The sequence below is a fragment of the Lissotriton vulgaris genome, chromosome 10 (assembly GCF_964263255.1).
Source record: "Lissotriton vulgaris chromosome 10, aLisVul1.2, whole genome shotgun sequence".
NCBI classification, from domain to species: Eukaryota; Metazoa; Chordata; class Amphibia; order Caudata; family Salamandridae; genus Lissotriton; species Lissotriton vulgaris.
In genome coordinates this window covers 1,108,961,503-1,108,988,190 of record NC_141698.1, presented here as the reverse complement: position 1 = coordinate 1,108,988,190, position 26,688 = coordinate 1,108,961,503, and positions in this window count along the sequence as shown.

The window sequence follows — 26,688 nt, the reverse complement described above, 5'->3', positions numbered from 1 at the left end:
TGCTAGGTACACCAGACTACTCAAAGATTTTCACATTGTACGTGCACGAGAAAGATGGGTGCGCGTTATCAGTGTTAGTGCAAGCACACGGGGATAAACAAAGGCCATGCGCGTATTTTTCAGCCATTCTTGATCCTGTAGCACGAGGGTTACCTGGGTGTTTTCGAGCAGTGGCAGCAACAGCAGTAACTATACGGCAGAGTGAGGGAATAGTGTTATCGCACAAATTGTTGGTGCTCGTTCCCCATGCAGTAGATGCCCTGTTAAATCAAACAAAGACTCAATATCTTACCAGTGCACGTTTAACAGGATATGAGCTCACACTTTTGGCGCCACATATCACATTGAAAAGATGTGCTACCCTGAACCCTGCCACTTTATTGCCTTATCCGGTTGAAGAGGGTCAGGAAGAAAAACATCACGATTGTGTTTTCCTGACTGAGGAACAAACAAAGGGTCGTGTCGACTTACAGGATATGCCACTTCCAGATGTGGATGGGGAACTGTGGGTTGATGGATCGTGTTTGAGGCTGCCAGATGGCACGACTTCTGCAGCATATGCGATCACAACACTTAAGACAGTGGTAGAAACAGCACGAATACCTCAAAAATCGGCTCAAGCAGCAGAGCTGATAGCCTTGACAAGAGCCTGCAAACTGAGTGCTGGCCTATGTGTGAACATCTACACAGACAGCCGGTACGCCTTCGGAGTAGCGCATGACTTTGGCTTACTCTGGAGAGAGCGTGGGTTTTTGACCTCTCATGGAGTACACATTATGCAAGGAGAATTAGTGCTGGATCTCCTAAACGCGTTGCTTTGCCCAAAGAAAGTAGCGATAATTAAATGCAGTGCACATAAAAAGGTCAGTGACAAAGTGGGACAAGGCAATGCTTTTGCAGACAGTATAGCAAGACAAACAGCTATGTCTCGAAATGACTCCCCCATGTATGTAGCGAAGTCGCAGGCCGAGCGATGGCATGATGCTAGAGCAGAGATACTAGACATCCAAAAATAAGCGTCTGAAGCAGAACTTGTACCATGGGCAGCCGAAGGGATATTGGATGACGAGGGTTGTTGGAGGAGTAAGGACATGGAGAGATGGAAATTGCCGGCAGCTTACTTGCAGGCAATGGTCCAGATGACACACGGGTTAGCGCATGTGGGAGCTCTTGCAATTACTCGATTGTTAACGCGAGTTTGGGAGCATCCTGAGATTGCTAATACTGCTAAGAGAGTAGTGCAGACCTGTTTGATATGTTTACAACACAATCCTGCGAAAGGGACGCATACTCCGAAAGGAGGTTTCGTTCCACCTTCTGCACCATTCGAGGTACTTCAAATGGATTATATCCAGCTTGAGCGCTGCAATAACCTTAAGTATGTCTTAGTGGTGGTGTGTGCCTTTAGCAAATGGGTTGAGGCCTTCCCCACTAAAGATAATACAGCTTTGACAACAGCTAAAGTTTTGCTCAAAGAGTACTTCCCTCGATTTGGAGTTTGCAAATTTTTGTGGAGCGATAATGGTCCTCATTTTGTTGGGAAAATTGTGGAGTATGTACTAAAGGGGCTGGGGATCCAGCAGAAGTTTCATGCTGTTTTCCACCCTCAGTCAGCAGGTCTTGTTGAGCGGTACAATGCCACGTTGAAGTTGAAACTGGCTAAGATTGTGGCGTCCACGTCATTGAAGTGGCCGGATGCCTTGCCGCTAGCATTGCTTTCTCTTAGATCAGTGCCCCACTCTCGAACTGGCCTCACACCGTATGAAGTGGTGTTTGGAAGGCCTATGAACATATGGGGAGTTCCTAAGCCGCGATTGTTACATGATGTGCCTTGTATAATGATGAACGATTATTTGGCACCATTAACAAATGATTTGCTTTCTATTCATCAACAGGTTCGAAAAGCGCTCTCTGACAATTCTATTGGAGAGGCCCATAGTCTCCGTCCTGGGGACTATGTGATGGTGAAGTCGTTTGAGAGGGCGAATAGCTTGGAACCGAGGTGGCGTGGCCCCGAGCAAGTCCTCCTGGCAACTCGAACGGCTGTGCGAGTGACCAACAGAAAGCGGTGGGTGCATTCAACTCACTGCCGTCGCGTCTCTTCGGACCTGGTGAATCCTACCGTGCTGTCCGACTACAAAGAGATTTTGGATAAAGAAAAGAGCCCAGCTGTGACATCGGCCGAATCTGAGGGAGCCTTCCCGGACCACACTGTTTCTGGACGACAGCGCTACGATCTGCGGCCAAGATAGGAAGAAGATTTTTGTGGGAGACTGGTTGGTTACCGCTCTGGGGTTTGTGAAACGGAAGCCGGGAATCTCAAGGGGGGGGATCAGTTCTGCCAAGAGTAGCGACACCCGTCTTGACCCCGGAGAAGAAAACAACGGCTACCTCGGAGCTCAGCACCACCGTTTTTGTTTTTAATTTTTTGTATATTTGAGACTATTTGAGACATTGTGAACTTTGAACTATGGCTTCTTCTACATCACGAGATAAGAGAATTCTTGGTGCCATTTTGTTCGTATTGACAATTGTGGTGATAGCAGTAATAGCCTGGGTAGTAGAACTTGTGGTGCCTGTACGAGAACATTTGCTGCCGACTACCCCGGCTCCCTCTGAACATTTTCACTTCACCTTACCCTACCATGAAGAATGGCACCGACAGACTTACTTGAACAATAGTTTTATTCAGATTTTGCATCATACTCATAACATGACGAACACTTCCAATTGCTGGGTGTGTGGGATGTTGCCTGGTCATCAGAAGAAAGGGGGCACTCCGCTCATCCCACTCCCATTCTCTCACAATGGTTCCTGTAATGCCTGGTACACTCTTCTGTTCACTTTGCGATGGCCGACAAAAGGAGGGGTGCTTTTCCATTTAAATAAAATATGCTATCATGACCGGGATGGGTATCCACGAGCTGAGGGTACTCGATTTGAATGGGAAGAGTACCGCCCCAATAATGTGTCTGCACCTCGCATTTACAGCAATCAAAGAAACATTAATATGTCCAGTTCACATGTTATTAATGGTATAAATACTAAGGCTGATCTCTGCATACGTAATAAAGGTACAATCCCGGTTGGGAAAAGTGAATGTAACACCACACTTACATTTGACAGTCCGAATGGCATATCATTTGTGGCCTCTCGAAATACATACTTTATCTGCGGTAATAAAGGTTATCATCAGCTCCCTCTAGGATGGTTAGGCACATGTTATGTATCTTTTGTATTGCCCCCTGTATTCATTGCCCCACCAATGTATCATAACGACTATGTGCTCTATCACGATTTTGTGCTAAATCGAGTTAAACGTGCTGTGGTCTTGGACGACATTGACCAGACCGATACTGCCTTACAACAGTATGTAGACTTTAATCTGGGATTGTTTTCTTTTGTGGGGGCTGCTTTGAACAGTCGGAAAATACGACGACTGACTCGTGTAGTTGAGGCTGTAGCTAATGACACTGCTATTGCATTAGGGAATATCACGGAAGAACTGCAAATTTCTAGAATTGTTACGCTCCAAAATCGCATGGTTCTTGATGTGGTTCTAGCTGATCGAGGGGTGGGGGGGATGTAGAATTATCGGAAGTAGCTGCTGCGTATACGTACCAGATAATTCGCCTTCTGTTTATGATGCAATTTCAAAACTTCACAAAATCGCTGCTGAAATACACCCGGACAATGGAACTTGGACTCTTTTGGGGTGGTTCTGGTCAATGCTTAGCACATGGGGTTGGAAACTGCTGACAATTTTATGTATTGTAGTTGGGATACTATTCTTTGTATGTTTATGTATACAATGTGGCCCTGCCTTATGTTCTATGTGTTTATCAGCATGTATTCCATCTAGACGAGCTCTTGCCCAAAAAGAAATGATGCTTCATACAGAAGCAGCTCAAATAATGTCAATTGATATTGAAGATGAGTATCCTGACTATGTCCACTATGAGGTAGCTTCAGCTAAACGCTAAAAGGGTCGTCTGTCGTAATTTGACAATAGCCGGGTAAGCGCTTAGCTTTGCTACACGTTATTTCCCTTAACTTGGCCTTACTCGAAAACGCCATTTTGTATGTTACGGCGGCCATTTTTAGGGAATGAGCAGCCTCGTGGTCAGCATGCCCTTTAGTCCGTTGTCCGTACCGCTGACCACTCGAGTTTGCCCAGCAACAGACTATTTTTTGTAACGGTCAATCCTGTACATGCGCAGTTCCAACTGACCAGTCACCCCTCAGGAATGTTCCGCCAAAACTGACCAGTGGAGTTGTAACCCCTCCCATGAGTTGGCTGTGCTCCAAAAATGACCATATATGTACATAAACTCTGTAACCTTGTACCGCCTATCTTTTTATTACCTGTAAAGTGTATAAAAGAAGGACTCACACCAACGTTCGGGGTGATACTTCTTGCATTGCCGAAGGGTGCTGTAGGAATCTACCACCACCCCATGGGGTCTTAATAAACTTGTCTTTTGTACTTTTCAGTTTCCGTGCCAACAGTTCTTTCAGTGTAAGTGGGTTATCTGCGGAGCATGTAGGCCTTGGGAACCCAACACCACAGAATGGCCGAATTATACTGTGCAAAGGTTGTTCCTGAATTTGAGTGCTCCTCTACTCCCTTGCTCAGTTACCATTTACCTGGACGGGAGACGCATCCGTTCACATAACAGCATCTGACTAGAAGAAAGGTTAACTTCATCATAAGGAAATAAAAATTACACAATAGTTCACTAAGAACTGGGGTACCTTTATTTAATAATAATAATAATAATAATATAATACTGCAATATAACATATAGCCAGAAAAGCAAAAGAAAGGATTAGAATGTGTGTGCACACTAATAAGAAAGGGTCGACGTCACCTTATGAGTACGAAGTCTGGACTCAGTGGTCATCTGGGTTCCCTTCTTGTCTGTGCCTTGGCTCATCTTAGGATCACCCCTGCAGTCACGGATACACGTCTGCACCACTATGCTCTGTCTCCTCTGCTCCCCTCCAAGTCACTGGAACCTTCCTCTTATTCTCTGTTTCGTCTGCTGCACTCTCTCTGTTCTGCACTACTCCTCTCTCCTCTCGATCACGGACTATCTTCACCTTCCAACTTCGGTCTTATAAATCAGTTTCTGCCGCTCTAGTATTCGTTCGCTCCGCTAACTGCTTCAGTCTGAATGCTCTGATCTTAATATCAAAGCTCACCAGCTGCTCCAACTAAAATAACTTCAATCTTTCTAAGAGAGTATTAGCCTTCGGTCTTTTTTGGACTTCAAAATGGCGACTGTCTGCCTTAAGTTGATTACCTGCAATAATGCTAACGACTAGCTGCCGCATACTAACTGACTGCTGAACTTTTCATGCTTTCGCTAATATGGAACCTTGTTCATGCATGGAAAGTTACGGCCAGTAACCTGCCGCCCACCAAATTCTTGTACCACCCCGTGCCAAGGACACGTTCTCAGCCGGCCGGCCTGATGTTATGTCTTCGACACAAAGAAAAATACAGTCTTTCGATAAGGGCCAGCCTGAGCCGGTTCTCTCCAAGTGAACAACACCTTATAACTAAAACATTACATTTGACCTAAAAGCGTCTCAAGCAGCCGAGGCAGAAAGAAAGGTGGAGTCTCTCCCGTTCGAGGCCTACAAGGCCCGAAATAAGCATAACTCCATTTGAAATATACTAGCAACCTTACAAAAGGACGGATTAATACTAATACTAAGGAATCTATCCCTTAACATAAGTTTATAGGCCCTAGAATAAAGAAAAGGGTAGGGAATTACATCCAACACCTTGTAAATAGGCCAGGTCTGAGGTTCTAGTCCTCCTGTTAGAATGATAGCAGGCTAAAGTCACCTTCACTCAAAAAGGGGCAGAAAACCCGGTCAGAACACAGGCTCACGTGGAAAACTTAGATAATGGTCCCGCACAGCTCTTCGCAGTCGATAACATGTGTATGTGAACAGGGGTGAGGTGTTGGAAATATAGTTCAGATCATCTCCGGAGACATAGATCCCATCTCTAAATAGGTCTCCCAATACAGAGATGCCGGCTTCAGTGAGCATTCGCATTGGGCCACGCTCTTGTGCCACAGAAAAGGCGCCATGTCCCATGATGCACATATTCGGTGCATATAGAGGCAAGCGGCCCGTCCGTCTACCCATCTCCAGCCAAGCCGAGCTCGTGGTATCAATCGTGTTGATCTCTGCCCTAGGCGTGTGTCTATGTGTATGCGTTACTATGCCCTGTATGTAAAGGAATGTCACCCGCATCTTCCTCCTCCACCGCTACATGTGGGATAAAGCCATGTGGTCTGTACCAAAAGAACGCGAAGTGAGCTAGTCCGCACAAATAATAAATATAAAAATCTGGAGCGCAGAACCCCCCTTTGTCAAATGGTAATGTTAGGGTGTTCCAGCTGATACGTGGAGGTTTTGTACCCCACACCAGGCGGAGTAATTGTGTTTGCAGCGACGTGAAAAAATGTTTATTTAGGCAAATAGGGACATTACAGAATAAGTTCAGAAACTTGGGGAGCACTACCATTTTTATGACTGCAATGTGATCCACCAACGATGAGGCAGACTCACAGATCTATCCACCTGTTGCACTAAGTCAGTATAAGCCCTTCCATAATTCTCGCGTATGACAGTAGCAGGGTCTCTATGAATCCAGATACCAAGGTATTTCCCCAGATCCACGGTCCAGACCAAAGGGTACTCCAGTGTGGGGGCGGAAGTAGCCAGCATGAGGGGAATTATAACCGACTTCTCCCAGTTTATACTCAGGCCAGAGAAGAGGCCAAAGCGGATATATTCTCGGATAATCTGCGACAGGAGGGTGCATGGCTCGTGAACATACACAACCATATCATCTGCATAGGCAGAGATACCCACTGGTCTGTTATTAAAGTTTAGCGCTGCTTCCCTGTGCTTTTGACGGATTCTACACACCAGTGGTTCCAGCACAATAGCAAAGAGGAATGGGGAGAGAGGACACCCCTGTCTAGTACCTCGTTGTATGGCCAGTGGATCAGAGGTGAATCCGCCAACCCTCACTCGTGCCGAGGCATCTGCGTATAGGATCTGTATCCATCGGATAAAGACAGGGGGGAACCCTATCCTGTGCAGGATAAAGAACATGTACCGCCATTCGATCGAATCAAAGGCCTTGGCCGCGTCCAGTAACACGGCCACGGCTTGTAGATCTGGATTTAGAACATGGAACATTGCAAAAATCGTACGGAAGTTCCAAGATGTGGAACGGTCAGGAATGAAGCCAGACTGGTCGAGCAAGACAAGCATTGGCATCAACGGGTGAAGCTTGATGGCTAGTATTTTTGCAAGAATCTTGGCATCAATATTTATCAGGGACAGGGAGCGATAAGATTCGCACCTGGTGGGGGGCTTATCTTTATTCAGTAAAGTGATAATTAGCGCTTGCCGCAAATATGGAGGTAGATAGCCTACCTCATGTGCCTCCGCGTACATGGCCAAAATGTTGGGTGCCAGGAGATCAGCATAACGCTTATAAAATTCCACCATCAGCCCATCCGGACCGGGAGTCTTTTTGTTCGGCAGGGCAAGTATGTCCTCTTTGATATCTGCCTTATCAATAGGAAGGCTAAGATATTTCCTATGGGCGTCTGACAGCTAGGCACAGGCTGTGTCCTGAAGGTAGTCGGCCATCGCAGAGTCAGACATGTCGCCGCGAGATGTGGAGATGTTCGTAAAATGCATGAAACTGGCCCAGTATAGCGTCGGATGTGTAATGACTAGTGCCATTGTTATCTACTATGTGCTCTATAGGAGGGGCATTCGCACGCTCCCGCAAACGGTTGGCTAGCACTCTACCCGGTCTGCCACCCTCCCCGTATGCTCTTGCTACAAATCGTTTTGATATATACTTCATTTCTGACTCTGCCAGAGATTTATGCTCCTCAGTGTAGTCCCTAATGCGTGTCAATGTGTCTAGTAAGGGGAACGCATCGTATGAGGTTTCCAGGTCGCGCAGTTTGGATTCTACACTACATATTTGCTCTCCCAGGTCATGTAGGATGCCTGCCGTCGTGCCTATACAAACACCCCTATATTGGCCTTAAACGCTTCCCATAGGGTAGCTGCACTATCCACTGTACCTACATTCAGGTCGAATTATTGTACTATAGCTTTATGGACAGTGTCAGCAAAGACGGGATATAACAGGGCATCCGCCCTGAACCGCCATGTGAAGGGGGGGCGCGCAGTGTGTGGGATCTGCAATTTAAGCAAGACCGGATTGTGGTCTGATAGAGTCCTGGGGAGTGTATGAGCCTCAGTTACCCATCCATTGGTCGATCCGTCTACCAGCCAGTAGTCCAGGTGGGACCACGTATTGTGGGCAGGTGTAATGTGAGTTCCTTCCCGAACACCTTCGTGTCTCAGGCGCCAGGCGTCAACCAACCCCATCTCCTCCATGAACTGCCGGATACATGCAGCAGTTTTTAACATACGGCTACTCGCTAAAGTGGATTTGTCTGCCCGAGGGTCCAAGTGTGTATTCAGGTCTCCCCCAATCACTAGCGCCGACTCCGGCCATGTGCGCAGCACCTGGAACAAAGAGGACAGCGACGCTGGTTCGTCAATCACAGGCCCATATATGTTAGCGATAGTCACAACCATCTTACCCAGTGTGCCTCGCACAGCTGCCCAGCGGCCCTCCCGATCCGTGCAAGAGTCTAGTGGCTGAAAATGAACGCCTTTTTTAGTGAGGATGAGGACCCCTCAGGCATAATTAGAATAAGAGAAGGCTAGTCGGTATCCAGCCCATCTACGTGGTATGGATCCCTCACTTTGTGCAGTTAAATGCGTCTCCTTCACCAATGCAATTTGTACCCCGTGCCTGTCGAGGTGAGAAGGCACCTGCCTAGTCTTCCTAGGTGTGTTGAGGCAGTGCACATTCCAGGTGACACAGGTATATCGCTCACCCGCCATCAAGGAGGCTCCTAGTAGACCACAAACCAGCGTTGCCGTGTATCAAAGCACATTTACATAGTGATATGATCATTGCAATTAGTGAGTAGTAGCTGCAGAATATGCTCTAAAGCAGAAAAAGAGACCAGGCCCCCCTCCCCCCACCCACTTTGGCAACCCCAACCCGCCAAAGGACCTCAGTACCCCCCCATCCCACCCATCACAAAAAAACAAACATTTCAGCATGTGGGTTATACCTATCGGGGGCAGTGGAGGCAATGCACACTTCCGGCACAAGGCAGAAGTGGGCCTCCGCAAGCATCAATCAGTGCCCCATTATCGCGCCAGCTTACATGAACCAAGTGGATGCATCTGGTGAGACATGTGACGTTCCAACAACCGTATAGACATTGGTATTTGAACTAGCAACCCGTCCTCCCACATGTAATTGAAGAGGGTATTAACACGGGGAAGATCATCAACAGAGACATGAACTATTAATGGAACTGGCAGGTTGTCCTCCTCTCCCCAGCCCAATCACATCCCCTACTGCAGGGCAACCAGACACAACACCCACAGTGAGTACCAGCACACAACCAGATTCAATTGTCGACGTCCGATGTGTCAGCAGGTGATTTGAGACGTTTTTGTAGTGTCTTAGCATATGCCATCGCTTGCTTGGGGGTGGCAAAGATTTTTCCTTCCTCGAATTCACCAATACGAAGTCTCGCAGGGTAGAGCATGGCATATGGTATTTCCTCCCACTGGAGTAACCGCTTCACAGATTGAAATTCTTTTCTCGCCGCTTGTACCTGAGCAGTGAAATCGGGGTAGAAGGACAGCTGGTTATTCTGATATGTGATATAGCCCTTCTGTCGTGTAATGCGTAGCACAGTATCCCGGTCTCTATAGTTCAGCAGTCTTATAATTATGGGCCGTGGCTGTGTGCCAGGTGGTGGGCGAGCTGCTAACGAATGGTGGGCCCTATCGACTGCAAACATGGGGAACAGGTCGTCAGTGCCGCAGATCTCCCGCAACATGGTCTCCACGTAGTCCTCTAGTCTCCCCACATTGGTCAACTACGGCAGTCCCAGGACGCAGATGTTGTTGCACCTCGCCCCGCTTCGATGTCCTCGTTCTTAGCCTGAATCACTTCCAGAAGCTTGACCATCTCTGAAGTCTTGTCTGCCACCTGTTGTAGACCATCCTCCGTGTCCGTGATCCTCTGCTCCGCCTCCCCTAATCTCGTGGGCTGTTTGTCAAGTTTAGCCGAGAATTGGTCCATGCGTACGTTTAAGGCCTCAATTTTCCCATCTATCGCCTGAAGGCTCGCCTGTATCGCCACCAGCGTTGTTTCCAACATGGAGGGTCCCTGCGATGTGGCGTCGTGGTCCACGTCAGCCGCACCTAAGTTGGTCTGCTTGCTACCCCTGCGGAGCTCAAAGGTCAGTTTGGGCTGCGTCTTGTCCGGTTTGCCCATTGAGGCAAACTCCCTAGTAGGGGCCTTTAAAATCATTCAGAAATCAACGGGAGATTTGTCTTATCACCCTTTATTAAAAATAATTGCCGCAAAATTATTGCCTGCTCTAACCTATGGTAGTGAGACACTCAAAGGTCAAGATGCTGAAAATATTAATATAGTTGTAGCTAAAACATACAGATCCTTATTCTCTCTCCCGAAGAATGCCTCACAAGCTCAGGTGAGACTTGAGTTTGGGCTAAACAATCAATGCTACACAAGGAAAGGGCACATACTAAAAGTATGGAACAGAATAAAAAACGACAAGGATAATGAAATGTCCCGCTTATTGTGGCAGGAAGTGAACAACAAAACAAACACAAACGTCAGCTCCTGCTTAAACAGCGCTATTGCAGAATTTGGTATAACACCAATCTGGGAAACCACAATTACGTTGGAGAGCTTAAAAAAAACAATAAACAAACTCATTAACTACCTCTCCATGATTATGGATAAAGATATTCTGGTCAAGCGTAGCCATGCATGGTCAATTGTCTCTGGATATAAGAAAAAAAAGGTTCAAACCTATCTAGAAACTGCATGGTCTAAGAAAAAGAAACACATTTTTATTAATGCCAGATTTGGCTTCTATCCAGGCACATGCCACTTACCACCATGGAAGAGACCACAAGGAAATAACATATGCAGGCTTTGTAACCTAGGAGAAGAAAACATCTTACACCTATTGTGTATTTGCCCGGATCTGGAAATTGAAATAAAAACTACAATTAAAAGAATGTTTAACATGCGTAGTGTAAGGACATGTAGACAGTCACTGATCGCAAGTCTTAACCCAGAAGATTTGCCGATGAGTTCTGCGCTTGTTAAATTCCTTCGTGCGGTACAGAAGAAATTGGATGTTTTTGATTGACCAAACAATAGTCTACGTGAATATGGACTTTATACAATGCAGCTCTTTTTCTTTTTTATGTGTATAATATATATCTAATATATATCTAACTTTTGAAAACTGATTGAAAATCCAATTGTTTTATCATTTTAAATTCGGTAAAGTTTTATCTGCTTTTTTGTAAGATTTTAATTAATCAAACAAATGAATAAAATATGAAATATGAAATATAGTCCTCTAGTCTCCCCACATTGGTCGACTACGGCAGTCCCAGGACGCGGATGTTGTTGCGCCTGGCCCGTGCTTCGATGTCCTCGTTCTTAGCTTGACCATCTATGAAGTCTTGTCTGCCACCTGTTGTAGACCATCCTCTGTGTCAGTGATCCTCTGCTCCGCCTCCTCTAATCTTGTGGGCTGTTTGTCAAGTTTAGCCGAGAATTGGTCCATGCGTACGTTTAAGGACTCAATTTTCCCATCTATCACCTGAAGGCTCGCCTGTATCGCCACCAGCGTTGTTTCCAACATGGAGGGTCCCTGCGATGTGGCGTCGTGGTCCACGTCAGCCGCACCTGAGTTGGTCTGCTTGCTAACCCTGCGGAGCTCAAAGGTCAGTTTGGGCTGCGTCTTGTCCGGTTTGCCCATTGTGTTTCCACATGCCTGACTCACCACAAACTATGACGCCAGCCGGGCGCACCTCTCCAGCACCTGGGCAAACGCTGAAGCCCTCCTTGTTCCACACCCGGCCTCTCCAGAACCACCGCGTACCAACCACCTATCCCGGCACAGCTTCGCGAGCGGTGTCGCGTATCTTTTATGCTGCGCTATATGGTGTAGCTCTGATTTGCCCCAGCCGATGGGAATCGTCACGTCCGCCACAGACAACCCCACCGCTGTCCAAAAGCTCACAATCATGACAATCATGCAGTACCGGGAATGGGCTCCAGTAGGTCATCTTAGAGGATGGAGCAAAGCGGTATGCAGGTCAGCTGCACAGGCCCCTCACAGTTCGCAATCCACTACACCCCGCACCGAGTGTGCGCCAGCTGCACCACGACAAATGGGCCCGTCCACGCGCTCGTCAGCAGTGTCCCAAAGTAGGTGCAACCGAGTCCCAGTAGGCCACCTAGGGGCATGGATCTACTCAGCGTGGATCCCAGGTGCACAGTACCATCCACACCACAGGCTGCTCCTCCACTAATGTCAGGGCAGTAGGAGCAGGAGTGCAGTGTAGAGCTGCGCGCTCGCCAGTCTCAGTAAGTGTCCCTTACAAGGCAGGCTCTACTCCTCTGTTCTTAGCATAGGCCACCACTGCGAGTCTTACCCGCTGAGGCAATGTCAGGAAACTCCACAGCAGTGAGTCTTCATGTGTCCAGCGCCGGCCCTCGCGGCCTACTAACGGCCCACCAGCCGCCACAGAGCCGGCCGCTCATTTTTCAGGGCCGCCCAGGCGCCTCCTCACTCCCCAGCGTCTCGAAACTCGAGGTCCGCATGGATCTCCGACTCACCCAATTTGCCAGGGTTGGGGGATGGAGCTCACCGTTGGCCGTGCGCCGTCCCCCTGCACGGTAATTATCAGCTCCGAAGCTCCGGGGGGGTTCAATCGAAGGAGCGCCACTCGAGCTAGTCTCGGTGTAGGACTCAGGCTTCACTGCGGCCGGAGCTGCCTGGGCCGATTTCAGCGGTGTCTGTCGCGCGTTGCCTCCAGAACTTTCACTGACTGCAGAGGAGGGCGCCTACTGCTCGTTGCTCACCACAGGTAAGTACAGCTGGCACCATAAGGGCAGGATATTGCAGGATGTCGTTGCGGCAGCCGGCAGAGCAGCTCTACTGTGCTGCCATCTTGCCGTGCACCAAACCACGCCCCCCAGTTTATGGTTTATGCAGCACAATGACACAATACTGCACACTGTTGTATGGACGTTGCAGAACATACACACAGGCATCGGGGCAGGATGGGTTGCAACATGTCTGCAGTGATAACACTGGTCCTGTGAGGGGGCGTGGCTTGCGCGCCGGCGATAGAGGACGTCTCTCCCGTGAGCTCCGTCTCGGACAACCCGCGGATGCCGTGAGAAATCATCAAAACCGCCTTTCGGACGGTTTTTCTTGCCGGATTTCAGTGTCGGAAGGTGGGGACTCCACAATGCAGCACTTTGCCGACCGAAAAGAGCGCATTTTCAAGGACAATTTGTATTGGTAATTATCTCTTCACTTCACAATACGAACGGCCGCCATTTTGTATGCCGCCGGTTCGTATGTTTTATCTGCGCTGTTCCTGCTCTATTACCCTCCGCTCTGGCGCTAGCTTGGCACTGTTACCACTTCTGACCCTACGACATTCATGAGTTGCTGTGGACTCTTTTTCACTTTTGACGCTGCTCCCGCTTTTCAATTTAAATGCGCAGTTTTTTCTATGTGGTGACACGACCGCCATTTTGTGCCTTTGGATGCCTAACCTTCTACTATTGCTATGCCCAAGGAATGTGATGAATACCTCAGCGTTACTTCAGGTGTCTTGTTCTTCTGACCTCTAATGACCATCAGTCTCCTCCACTGCCTTAATGCACTGTCTATGCTTCCTTGTGAATGTCTTGGCGCTCTATTTCATTTAATCTGACATTCCATAATGCCATGACGGTCCGTCATAATGTCGAGCCTTTGATTTAGTGGATGCCTCTTGTTTGTCCTCGTGTGGCTGCTACTTCATCCTCGCACTGACTAATAGTGTGTCTCAGTGTCCTCTTTTTTGCCACAAGGTGTGCCCCTATCACATTTGGGCGTCCACACTCTATTTCATATTCCACAGCATTATTGAGCATAGCTCCCTTTCGTCATCCTGCATCATGGCAAATGTCTCTACTTCGCCAAAGTTATCGCAAACAGGAACAAAACCTAAAAGACCAAAAAATGACCCACCCTCCCCCATTAATTCTTCGACTAATCCTGTTCTGGACTCCATCCTTGAGGAGGTGCGTGGTCTCCAACCTTTTATGACTGCTACCAACGCTAAGCTTCAGCAGATCGAGGAGCGCTGGGTGGTCATGGAAAATAAGGTTTTGAACTTAGAACAACGTGTCAGCGATGTCCAAGACCTCTCAACCCGGATTCCACTCTTGGAACAAGAAATCCACAAACTCAAATTACACACCGAAGATTTGGAAAATAGAAATAGACGCAACAACCTACGCGTTTATGGTGTTCCGGAAAATTTGGAGGGGTCCGACATGGTCTCTTTTATTCGGAAACTTCTTCAGGAACTTTTGGAACTCTCCCCATCGACTCATCCTCTCAACATCCAGAGAGCGCATCGTCTTGGCCGTCTCAATTCCAACGCAACCAAACCACGTGGAATCATCATGTTATTCTTGGAGTTCACAGAGCTCATGGCTGTTCTGAAAGCCGCCAGGGCCAAACGTCGTCTCCAGTGGTCTGGTCACAACATCTTCATTTCCCAAGACCTCTCTTCTGCTACCAATGCTAGACGTAAGGAATTCCTGAACCTTCGTCCCACGATGAGACAACTCAACATTCAGTATGGAATTCTTCATCCCTGTTTCTGCAAGATCACACATAATGGGCGTACCAAGTCGTATGATGATCCCCAGAAACTTCGAGACTATTTGATGAGTATCTCACCTTCCACCATGGAAACTGCCAGCTAATGCCTTTTCGTCTTTCAATGTTTTTCCTTTTCTAAAATTACTGCTCCAATCTCTATATAATTTCTCTTAACTTATCTCCCCTTTCTATTTCGTTCTTGACTCTCTTCTCACATCCTTGTGTTTATCCTTTCTCATATGTCCGTATCTGGTTTGCTCGTGGGTCATGTCCTCTCTCTGGTGTACCCGCGTCTCACATGTTTTGGTTACTGTTCTCTTCTCAGATCAAGCCTTTGTGCCTTGACCTGTTTTCTAATTCTCTCTCCTTCTTTATGTATCTTCCCTCTTTCTTTCTCTTCTCTCTCTTTCCTCGCTTCCTTCTTCTCAAGCTACCTCTGCTGTTTTCTTTACTTCTTCGTTTCTTCTTTTCTTGCTACTTGATTTTTCACTCCCTTCTTGAAATGAGCGCTCTCCTACTCCAATGTTTAACCGTTATTTTTTGTCTTCCCCTATGTAGTGATCTCCTTGCTGTGTGTTGCCTCCACTCTTCGCCCATTCCTCCCTCCTTCCGACATGTGTAATTTTGTCTCTTGGAATGTTCGTGGTCTTGGTCATCCTGTCAAGCGTCAGAAGGTATTGTCTCACTTAACCAAATTTCATTCACAGGTTGTCTTTCTTCAGGAAACTCATTGCTCAGACATTGATTCCCTTAAATTAAAGAGACAATGGGTGGGTCAGGTTGTGTTTTCTCCTGCGGTCAACAAAAAAGGAGGGGTTGCTATATTATTTCACAAGGCTTTAAATGCACAAATTATCTCCTCTCAAAATGATGATGAAGGTCGCTGGGCAATGGCAAAGGTTGTTATTCACAACAAGACGATGGTCTTATTGAATATTTATGGCCCTGTTCGTCCAGACCCCAAATTTTGGAAAGACATTAAATTGCTTATTGCATCCATTGACTGTCCTAACTTCATCGTTGCTGGTGATTTTAACCAATGGTTGGACCCTTTTTCAGATCGCTTGTCTTCGAGTAAATTTCAACCTGATAAAACCCATAAGGCTTTTCAATCTGCCATTGCCTCTCGTCCTCTGTATGACTCGTGGAAAGTGTGTAATCCTGATTTACTAGAATATACTTTTTTTTCTAATGTCCACCATACACGTTCAAGGATTGATTATATTATGATTAGTAAGTCTCTCCTTCCCTCCCTTCAAAAATCTGTTATTGGCTCTATTTTTATTTCTGACCATGCACCGGTTTACACTACCCTGGATCTATCCATTAGTCCCTCCAATTTTAGTCGTTGGAAATTTAACTCTTTTCTTTTATCTGATGCCACTTTTATGAAAAAATGTATTGAGTTTTTTAATGAATATTTTTCCTTAAATGACCCTGTTGATACTTCCATTCCTAACACTTGGGATGCTTTTAAGGCTTCTTTTCGTGCTTTTACGATTTCCTATGTTTCTGCCAAAAAGAAGCTTAACAAGCAAAAATATGAAGATCAACTTAAACATATTAAAACCCTTGAACATACATATTTCTCCTCCAAATCCCCATCTGCCCTTCAGGACCTGATTCATGCCAAAACAGCTCTCAATAAAATTATAACTAATGAAGCTTGTCATACCCTCCTTAAAATAAAATCTAAATATCATGGGGGTCAGAACAAAGCAGGTAAAATGTTGGCCAACTACTTGAAAATCAAATCTGAACGCAAAGCTGTCGGTCCAATTTTTAATGACTCACTCAACAAGCTGGTCACCTCTGATGAAGACATTGCTGAAGTTTTTCACAACTACTATCAAGCCTTATATACAGATGATACTCACCCTTCTGATGCTAACTTAACAACTTTTTTTGAAGGCCTTCCCTCCCCCCCAGCCCTTCCTGTTGAATTTTCACATCTAGAACGTGAAATTACTCTCCAAGAGATTACCTCAGCTATTCATTCCCTTAAGAAATCAAAAGCCCCTGGTCCTGATGGCCTACCGATTGAATTTTACTCCTCCTTTCATTCGTTTTTTGCTCCCAAACTCCTTCAATTATTTAATTCTTTTATTTTTGAAGCTAAGACCTCTGGGTCATTCTTGGATGCCCTCATTGTCATCATCCCGAAACCCGATAAGGATCATTCCCAATGTAAAAATTTCCGCCCCATATCCTTAATTAATTATGATTGTAAAATTTTTGCTAAAATTCTTGCCTCTCGCCTTGATTCTATTATCCCTCGCTTAATCAACACAGACCAGGTGGGGTTTGTTAAGGGCAGACTTGCTGCAGATAATGCCCGTCTTTTTTCCAATGTCCTCTCTCACAGTAAAAATGTCAAAACCCCATTAGCAGCCCTTTCCCTTGATGCTGAAAAAGCTTTTGATCGTATTAATTGGCAGTACATGTTTCGAACCCTTACTTGGTTTGGTTTTGGTCCAAATTTTATAGCGTTAGTCAAACTCCTTTATTCCTCCCCTCGTGCCAGTATTTTTGTTAACAATCAATTTTCCAGATTTTTTTCTTTAACAAGAGGCACAAGACAAGGCTGTCCCCTTTCTCCTTTATTATTTATCTTATGCCTTGAACCCTTTTTACAACGTATTCGTTCTAACCCTCATATCACTGGTTTAAAATTTTCCTCTGTCGAAACTAAACTCTCAGCGTACGCTGATGATGTCCTCATTTACATGTCCAATCCTGAATCTTCCCTCCCACCCTTTTTAGATGAAGTTCAGTTATACTCCTCAATATCAGGTTATAAGCTCAATTTATCCAAAACAGAAGTGCTTCCCCTTAACTCTTTGTGTTTTCAATATATGTTTAATAATACGGATTTTGCATGGTATCCATCTAAAATTAAGTACCTCGGAATATGGTTTTCTTCCTCTCTAAAGGATACCCTTAAAATAACATTTGATTCGTTACTTAAGAAAATTCAATCACTTCTGCAGATTTGGTCTCCCCTATTTCTTTCTTGGTGGGGTAGATTAGATACCATCAAAATGATGATTACCCCTCATGTTTTATATACAGTCTCTATGCTCCCCTTCAAAATCCCTAAATCCTATTTTTCCCGTATCAATTCAATATGCACAAAATTTTTGTGGAACAATAAACATCCCCGCATTGGATTACATAAGCTGGTTCGTCCTAAAAATGAAGGTGGTGTTCGTTTCCCTGATTTTGGCTCTTATCATTCTGCCTTTCTTATCAAACAATCCTTCTCCTTGGCATATGATTTCCTTGATACTCCTGTTCCTAAGTGGGTGCTCCTGGAACGCTCTTTTTTAAAAGATTTCTCATTTCAACATGTTCCTTTCATGTCAAATTGTACCTTTATATCCAAGTATCCTATTTTGAAATATTGCCAATCTACCTTGCAAAATGTTTTTTCCTCTTCCCTTTCCCCTCTACAATGTTTTTTATCATCTGTAGTTTGGTACAACAAATTTCTTAGATATAAAGGTAAATCGTTCTACTTTAAACACTGGAAAGAAAAGGATATAATGTTTGTACATCAATTTTTTCTTGATTCTACTCTTCTTTCTTTTGTAGATCTACAAAATAAGTTTAACTTACCCTCCTCTTTTCTTGCTGAATATTCTATTATAATCTCTGCTATTCAATCTAATTTATCCTCGCTATCCTCTTCCTCTGATTCTTTTTCCTCTTTCACTCCTGTCACTCCACTTTACCCTCTCTTCTCTACCCAACAACCTAAAGCTGCTCTTGTATATTCACTCTTATTATCTAATTGTTCTGTTCGATCTAAGTCTACAGTGGAGACTGCTTGGGAAACTGATCTGGCTGTCTCTTTTGATACTGCATTGTGGGATCGTTTATGGTCTCGACTCTTCAAAGTTTCTGTTGCTGCACGCATTACCCAATCCTTACTTTTTATTTACCACAGAGTTGTTATTACCCTGGTTACTATACATAAATTTTCTCCAACCTCCTCTCCTTTATGTTGGTCCTGTTCTAAAGTTCCTGGTACTCTACAACACCAACTTTACTATTGTTCCCCAGTTTTATCTTTCTGGACTGCTGTTTGGAATATATGTATGAAAATGTTATCTTTTCCTTCACAATTGTCTTTTATACACATATTTTTAGGTTCTTTATCTGATGATATTGATATTACTACACCCTCTTCTGCTAAGTTGTTAGACCTTTTTATTGCACTTGCATTTAAAGTTATTTTATCGTGTTGGAAAGATAATTCGAAACTCTCGGTCCACACATGGTGGAATTATATATGTGACGAACATAGAATTTCTATTGCCTCTTCTACCTCTATTCCTTTGAAAATTAAATCTGACTTATTATGGCTTCCCTTTACTTCATACCTCTCTTCCAATCCTTCTCCCTTACCGCGTGCTCCATGTCCCTCATGATCCCTTAATTTTACTTCCTTCTTCTCCTCTCTCTCCCCTCTCCTCTTTCCCTGTCTTCTGCTTTCTTCCTTTTCTTTTTTCCTTTCCAATCCTTTCCTTTCTTCTTTCTCCTTTCTATCTTTTCATACCTTTCTTTTCTCTATATAAATTCCTGTAGATTGATGTCTTTTAATTATTATTACACTCATATGTACTTTTTCCTAATTTTTCATGACATGTTTCTTGTATCACTTTTTAATGCTTAATAAAAATTTCTTAAACAAAAAAAAAAAAAAAAAAAAACACTGGTCCTGTGAAGGAACCGCTTTTGGGAGCTGTAGAGTACCTTGATGCAGCACCATCCCCAGTTAGTAATACAAGTGGGTTCACCCTGTATGATTAGAGAGTCGTTAACGTTGTAAGTTGGGATGCTGTTGAAGTGTGGGATAACCCTAGTACTATGAGGGATCCAGCTGCGGACTTTACTATGGGAGATCCAGCCAGATAAAACACTAAAACAAGTATTGTGATTGATTTCCAAAAAAATAAAGTTGAAATATTATGGATGACTTCAATTTATCCAGTGAGATCACCTATCACCAATACAGGGTTTGGGGGAACTTTATGTTTGTGCTTTCTGATCAAGTTGGTAATTAAGGAATGTGTGATGAACATTGTGTACTGGATTCTGCTTTCTGTCTGACCATTATCCTTGACCCATAAATGAAACCCTAAGTGCTTCATAGACTACAACAGTGAAAGGAACATTTCTCAGAAGATGTCAATCTCTGGACCTGCTGACCCCTGCCTGCATTGACATTGTCTGGCTGTTGTATGGTGAGTGAAGCTATGACTCTAACCCAGGGATGGGCAGTACCCCATTGACCCAGATACTATTGTCCTGCCACAATGAGATCATACATGTATCAAGTTATCTTTCACTTTCTATCATGGTTCAGAACCTCTGTCTTGCAAACAATAATCCTCGTGAGACTTCTACATTTAGAAGTGATCATCCTTGTAGCGACTCGAACGCCACCTGCGTCCTTAAGAGCCCTTGAGGACATCAAGAGGATGAGGGAATGATGACCAGTCATTTAATAATAAACATTTAATGTCTTGTTATTCTTCTCCTGTAATTTGTTACCGCTAAGAGACTGAACAGCCAAACATGTCCCTCTTAGATCAGCACATAAAAGTCCTTGGGGTTTCATGTGCATTTAGAGTGTGTGGATTGGGGAAGTGAGAGGGGGTGTAAGAGAGCTCTGAACCATTTTATAAACAGGCTCCAGAGTCACAGTCCGCAAATGCTAATATTAATTTCAGACCAAGCCAAAAGACACAGCCAAGAAGGAACAAATCAGAGTGAAAGATTATTTTCAAGTTTTGAGACTTTTAATATAACTTTGTAACTGTGTGTTGCTCCTTCTCGCCCTCAGGTAGTTGCTTGATAACTGGCTGAATTATAAGGTGATTTTAAGTCAGACTACTTTTTATTTTTTAGAAGACCTGTGTCACACCAATGTTCGGTTGGATCCTGTTGGTGCTCAGTGAGTTATATTTATTTTTCCTGACTCTAGAGTGGGTGATCACGTTTATTGATGCAGGTGAAGCGAGGGTAAAACTAAACCACAGCTGTGTCTTAGAAACAACCATGGAAAGGACATTAAGAAGAGATGGGACCCTGATCCTGGGTGCAGTCATGCAGTTTGGATATGAGGGTCAAGGTCCAATTCCTGACTTTGAAGATAAACCTGTCTTAATTGACTCATATATGTAAGTACTGTATCTCAGACTGATGTGGGCTTGTTGGTCATATGGGTCTCTGTGACCAGAGCATCGCTCTGAAAGAGGCTTTGTGTTTGAATACTAGACAAAGTATGGTAACATTTAAATAACGTTAAGTAAATTCTTTTAAGGGATTAGTGAAGTGGGAGAATACATTAATAGTTGTCATGAATAATCCATAAAGTGATTACATCTGTTTTAAAAAGGAAAAAGAACTAAAAGATGTTGATATGCACTTCCAGATAGACACAGACACCCTCCTTCCTGTGATCATAGATAAGCATAAGACAGTGTTGCTTTTTCAATGTTATGTTTTTCTCTAAGATGCATTTGCTCTTCCTCGGAAAATAATTTATGATACACTTGAAAATGCCCCCTTGGTACTTCTCTTCTTAACTGATCTTTTTTACTTCCCTCTGTTATGCTCTCACCTACTCTATCACTCACTCTCCTCTCTACCCTTGTTAGCTCATGCTATCTTCTCCCTCACCTTATCACTCATTCTCTGCCCTATACACTTTAGTTCATGCTGTCCTCTCACCATCTCTGTCACTCACTCGCCTCACTACACCTTTTAGCACATGTTACCCTCTGCTCCCTCTATCACCCACTCTCCTCTCTACACCTTTTAGCTCATGTTAGCTTCACGCTCACATTATCACTATCCTCTCTACACCTTATAGCTTGTGTTATCTTCTCGCTCACCTTATCACTCACTCTAGTCCCTACACATTTTAGTTCATGTTATCCTCCCACCATCTCTGCCACATACTCCCGAGGTTGACTAATCTTAGACGTTTTTTTCTGAGACCTTTTTTCTGATGAGTGGTGTGAGATCTGCTCGTCAGGCATTAATTATGTCATTGTCTGGTGAATCGGTTCCACTACTATGTCAATTGGTAAAACAATTTATGGCAGTAGATAAATGTTTAATATAGGGTGGATCCCCTTTAATTTTATGACCTTGGTGCCATAGATTTTAATGATTTATAATCTTGATTAAATTAATACATTTTTGTTATGATGGTATTAATTTGAAATGTAATATCAGTGGGGTTTCCATCGTAGCAAACAGATGCACTTTTTGCAAATTAGACTATCTGAAAGTATGGGAAATTAATGTTAATTGGTTGATAATATTTCCTTATGATATTTATGGAAATGTATGTAAAGTACACCGTCACTTTAAGCTGTATTATGTAATTCAAGCCGTACGGTGGCTAGATTTGGGCTTATCAACAAGGTTTTAAACTGTATATATGGGATTATTTTTTTTTAATTATGTGAAGAGAAGTACTCTTGTTTTAAAATGTAACTGTGTTTTTTTGGTTGGTTAATTATGATTGGGGCACCCGGTTTTCCGTTTTTACGGATTTTTACATATAAATAGAGACGGAAAACAAGTTTTCCTTTATCTGTATTTACATGTAAAAAACGGGAAAATACTAGTACATTTTGTTGTGCTGCAATCTGGTGTCTCCCCCTCCTTAGAGAGTTAAGAGGTGTTAGCCCGGCCTGAGACACCTTCCCGGGCAGACACGGAGCTGCCAGCTGCACCTGAGCACTTCACAGGTCTTTGAAAGACCATTTAATTGTTAATTGTTAATGAGGCTTCACCCCTTTTAGAGCCCCTGCCAGAGTCAGATGAGGAGCCTCTATTCACACCATTGTTGTGTGAGTTGTGGCTCTTGTACCATGTGCTGAAATGACGCACTGATGCATTAACATTTTAAGATAGTTCTAAAACTGTTTAAAACATGATCCATGTTTTAAACGCTTTCATAATATCTTAAAATGTTTGTTGCATTCCAACAGGCAGGCTGCATGAAGCGAAATTAAATGTTTCATTAAACAACACAGAGTGCATGTGCATTAAATAATTACAAATGATTTTACCAGTGCGTCATTTCAGCACAATGCGCGCTGTCACCAACCAATCGGATGTCCTTGGCTGGTGGATTTTAAAAGTGGTGGGGCAGTAAATTTTAGATACGAAATGGCAATACACACACAGAAGGCGCAGGGCTCAGTCTTCAACACAAGCTCAGTGCTGATGTGTGAAGCGGTTTCTGTGCCTAATTTATTTTTAAAAAAAAGGTGCCCGGACCAAAACTTTTGTCCAGCAGCCACAGCCGCATATGTAGAATGTCAGGTGTGCAGAATACGAAAGCTGTGTAGTTCTGATTCAATTTCTTGCCTCTTTCCTACCCCCAAAAGACACTCCCTGACCCTTTATTTCATTCTGTCACGCTCTTTTTCAGCCATGCTTTCTCTTATTGCTGGTATTTTTCCATCTTGCTCTTCCCCTTCTTTCCCCTGTTTGTGTTTTTCTATGCTTGCTGTGGGTCAAAATCTGATGTGGAAATATAAGTGTAAGTTCCCTAGAAATGAGCGCTGATGGGCACCATCTGTAACCACAAGCTCAAAATAAACACTGATCAGCTTCTTCTGTCCTATCCATGGTATTCAACATGGTAAGAATACAATTTGGGTTTTCGCCCAATTTTCCTATCCCTTTGATCAATCTGCGTGAAACATTCCAGATTGACTATAAGTGAATCAGACTATCCAGGGGTAATGCATCTGATGAAGAAATGAATCTGCAACCTACTGTTTTGCAGTTTAGCAGGGCTGTCTCCGGCTTTCATCCTGCAAATGTTGATTAAATAGGTACCAACCACTGAAGCTGCAATAATCATAGCAAGTGTTTCATGAAAAGAAATTGTTCTTCTTAATATGTAAAATATATCACATAAAAACAAAACTGGCATGAGAGATCCCCCCAGCGTGAAGGGCCAGCTGTGTATGTAAACACAAAATAAGGCTTTAAGGTCATGAAGCTGTGTTTTTAAGCAGAGGGTCTCCAAATAGTGGTGCAATGAAGGCGGACGTGGGAAGTGTGCACTCCCATTGTAGAGTACCACTGACAGAACAATGAGTACAGAATATATATATATATATAAAATGCGTACAGAAGCGCGATTGTCATGTATGATATAAACTTACAGGAAACGTTTTTAAATGAGTCCCTCCTGCAGGCAACAATGGGAAATCGTGTACGGCTTCGTTTGAAAGCGGTTTTAAATCTCGGTGGCTGCTGTGCCCGTTGCAGTGGTTCTCCTCTGAATTCCTTTTCATTGTTTTCACTTTTCATTTCCTACGTTTTTTCTGCTCGTCTGAGTGGCTATTTTGGTCTTTTTATTGCAGCGCCAGGAATGTGATGATCACAGCCGTATCAGGAATCAGGTTAGAGCTGAGCTTTAACCCTCTTTTCACCCCTGTTCCATCCTGACTCCTGATAGGGCCTGGGGCGATGTTGTCTCACCGCCCGTGCATGCATCCATTCTTAGACAAGCTGCGCTGCAAAGAGCATGCGCAGTAAGTCTATGGGTTGCGAATGTGTGAAGAAGGTCGAAATGAAAAGCGCTCTTCACACATGTGCAATACATGGAGATGATGCACCCCCTGCCCTGCAAAACGAACTGACTGTAAGAAGAGGAAGGAACGAGGCCAGACTGCAGTATAATAATGACTGGTACCACTTTGCCTGCACAACCTGCTGGCTGTGCTGATGTCCATAGGGGACAAAGCTTAGCTAACACAGCACCTGACATCTATACGTATTGATCTCTGTGGATTATTAATCTGATACAACATGAAAACTGTCAATCTCTGTTACATCCGGATTTAGCAGTGAGCTGCAGCCACAGTGCAACAGCAAAGCATTAATACTGTTAAGACACAAATAAACAATTCCCATACTAAAGGCTAATGGTGCTGCTGTGTCTATGCTTGATAATTCCTGCGTCTGATAATTCATTTTGGACTAAGTTTAATGGCGTCCACGTCCTGAAGTTGCCCTGAGTACACTGGATCCGTTCAACTATGGTATGTTTGTACGTGCGCTCGAACGGAAATGCTTCTAAAGCGTGTCACGCGCGACCTGCAGTGTGTACGTCAACCTGCAGTGCCAGACGTGTATTAAACAAAAACCGAATCATTACACTTTACACAGCTCTGCACGTTTGTATCATGGAATTCAAGCCAATAGGCTTAAATCTTTTAAATGGGAACAAAGAGTGGGGGTTAAGTTCTACCACCCAACAGCAATCTTCCTTTCGCCCCAAGCAGGAGTCTAATGACCCAACATGAGCTGTGTCCTGCCTGCCTCCAGGCCTTCGACAGAGATCACAGATTGGGACTTATTTACAAGCTCCTTGCGCCGCTCGCACATCACTCTTTGTTCATTTTCCAGGTTGGCATTAATCATTTCAGACATAGGGCACAATGCTGTTGTGTACTAGCCTGTCCCTTGACAGCACGCTGGGGAATGGTGAATCTTCTTACGTCACAGGGCATGGCAAATCTTTAGCAACATACTTGAAACAGCCAAGACGCACCACATTTTCGGTTCAAGTAGTGTTACAAGAAGCTTGCCAGTCTCCCTGGAACATGCTATGGGCAGACAAAGGAATAATAAATAAGCATTTTCAATGCAATACGTCTTGCATTTACCCGATTTTAAGCTATCGGCATTGTAAATGAAAATACATTTTATTTATGTTTTTTTAACAGATAAATAAAAGGCATTGTCATTTACAATGCCAATAGCTTAAACTAGCGTACATGCGAGACCTATTGCATTGCAAATGCTTGTTCTCTTTTGCACACACAAAACATCAATTCTCAGTGTAATGGCCAGGGACAGCTATAGCGCTGGTGGGGCACAATTGGGTTGCAGCTGAAGGCAGTGTGAGTTTCTCTCAGTGGGGCAGTATGGTGTTCAGTGGGGGAAAGGATGTGGCATTCTGCCGATGACAGAAACTGCAAGGCTCTGAGACAAATGGCTTGTGATAGCACATTTAAGCATATTTGGGACATTTTGCAAATGGCAAAGTTTTCAAATGAATGTATAGTGTTGACCAATAACAACTGAGCGCATGTGTGCATTGTCAATTTAAATAAATGTGGAAAAATACTAGCTGTAGCGTCGTCTTTTGCTTGTGGCAAAAATAAAGGTGGATAAATACAAAAAAAATGCCCGAAAAATAAATATGGATAAATACAGACGGAAATGACAAAAAAATAAATACCAAAAAACCGGGAGCCCTAATTATGATGCTGTGATTGCAATGATTTTAAGTAATCAAGCAATAAAGATGATACACATAAACACTCACTCTTGTCCCTACACATTTTAGTTCATGTTATCCTCCCACCATCTCTGCCACACACTCTCTTCTTGCTCACTTTATCACTCACATCTTCCTACCATTTTTAATTCATGTTTTCCTTTAACCCCTCTATCATTTACTTTCCTCACTACACATTTTAATTCATGCTATCCTCTCACCCCATACGCTTTTAGCTTATGCTATCTTCTCACCCCCCTCTGTCACTCACTCTCATTTATACTTTTTATCTCATGATATCCTCTCACCCCTCTATCACTCACTCTCCTCACTGCACCCTTCAGCTTGTGTTATCTTCCTGCTCACATTATCACTCACTCTCCTTTACACCTTATAGCTTGTTTTATCTTCTCACTCACTTTATCACTCACTCTTCTATCTACACCTTTTAATTCATGTTATCCTGTCGTCATCTCT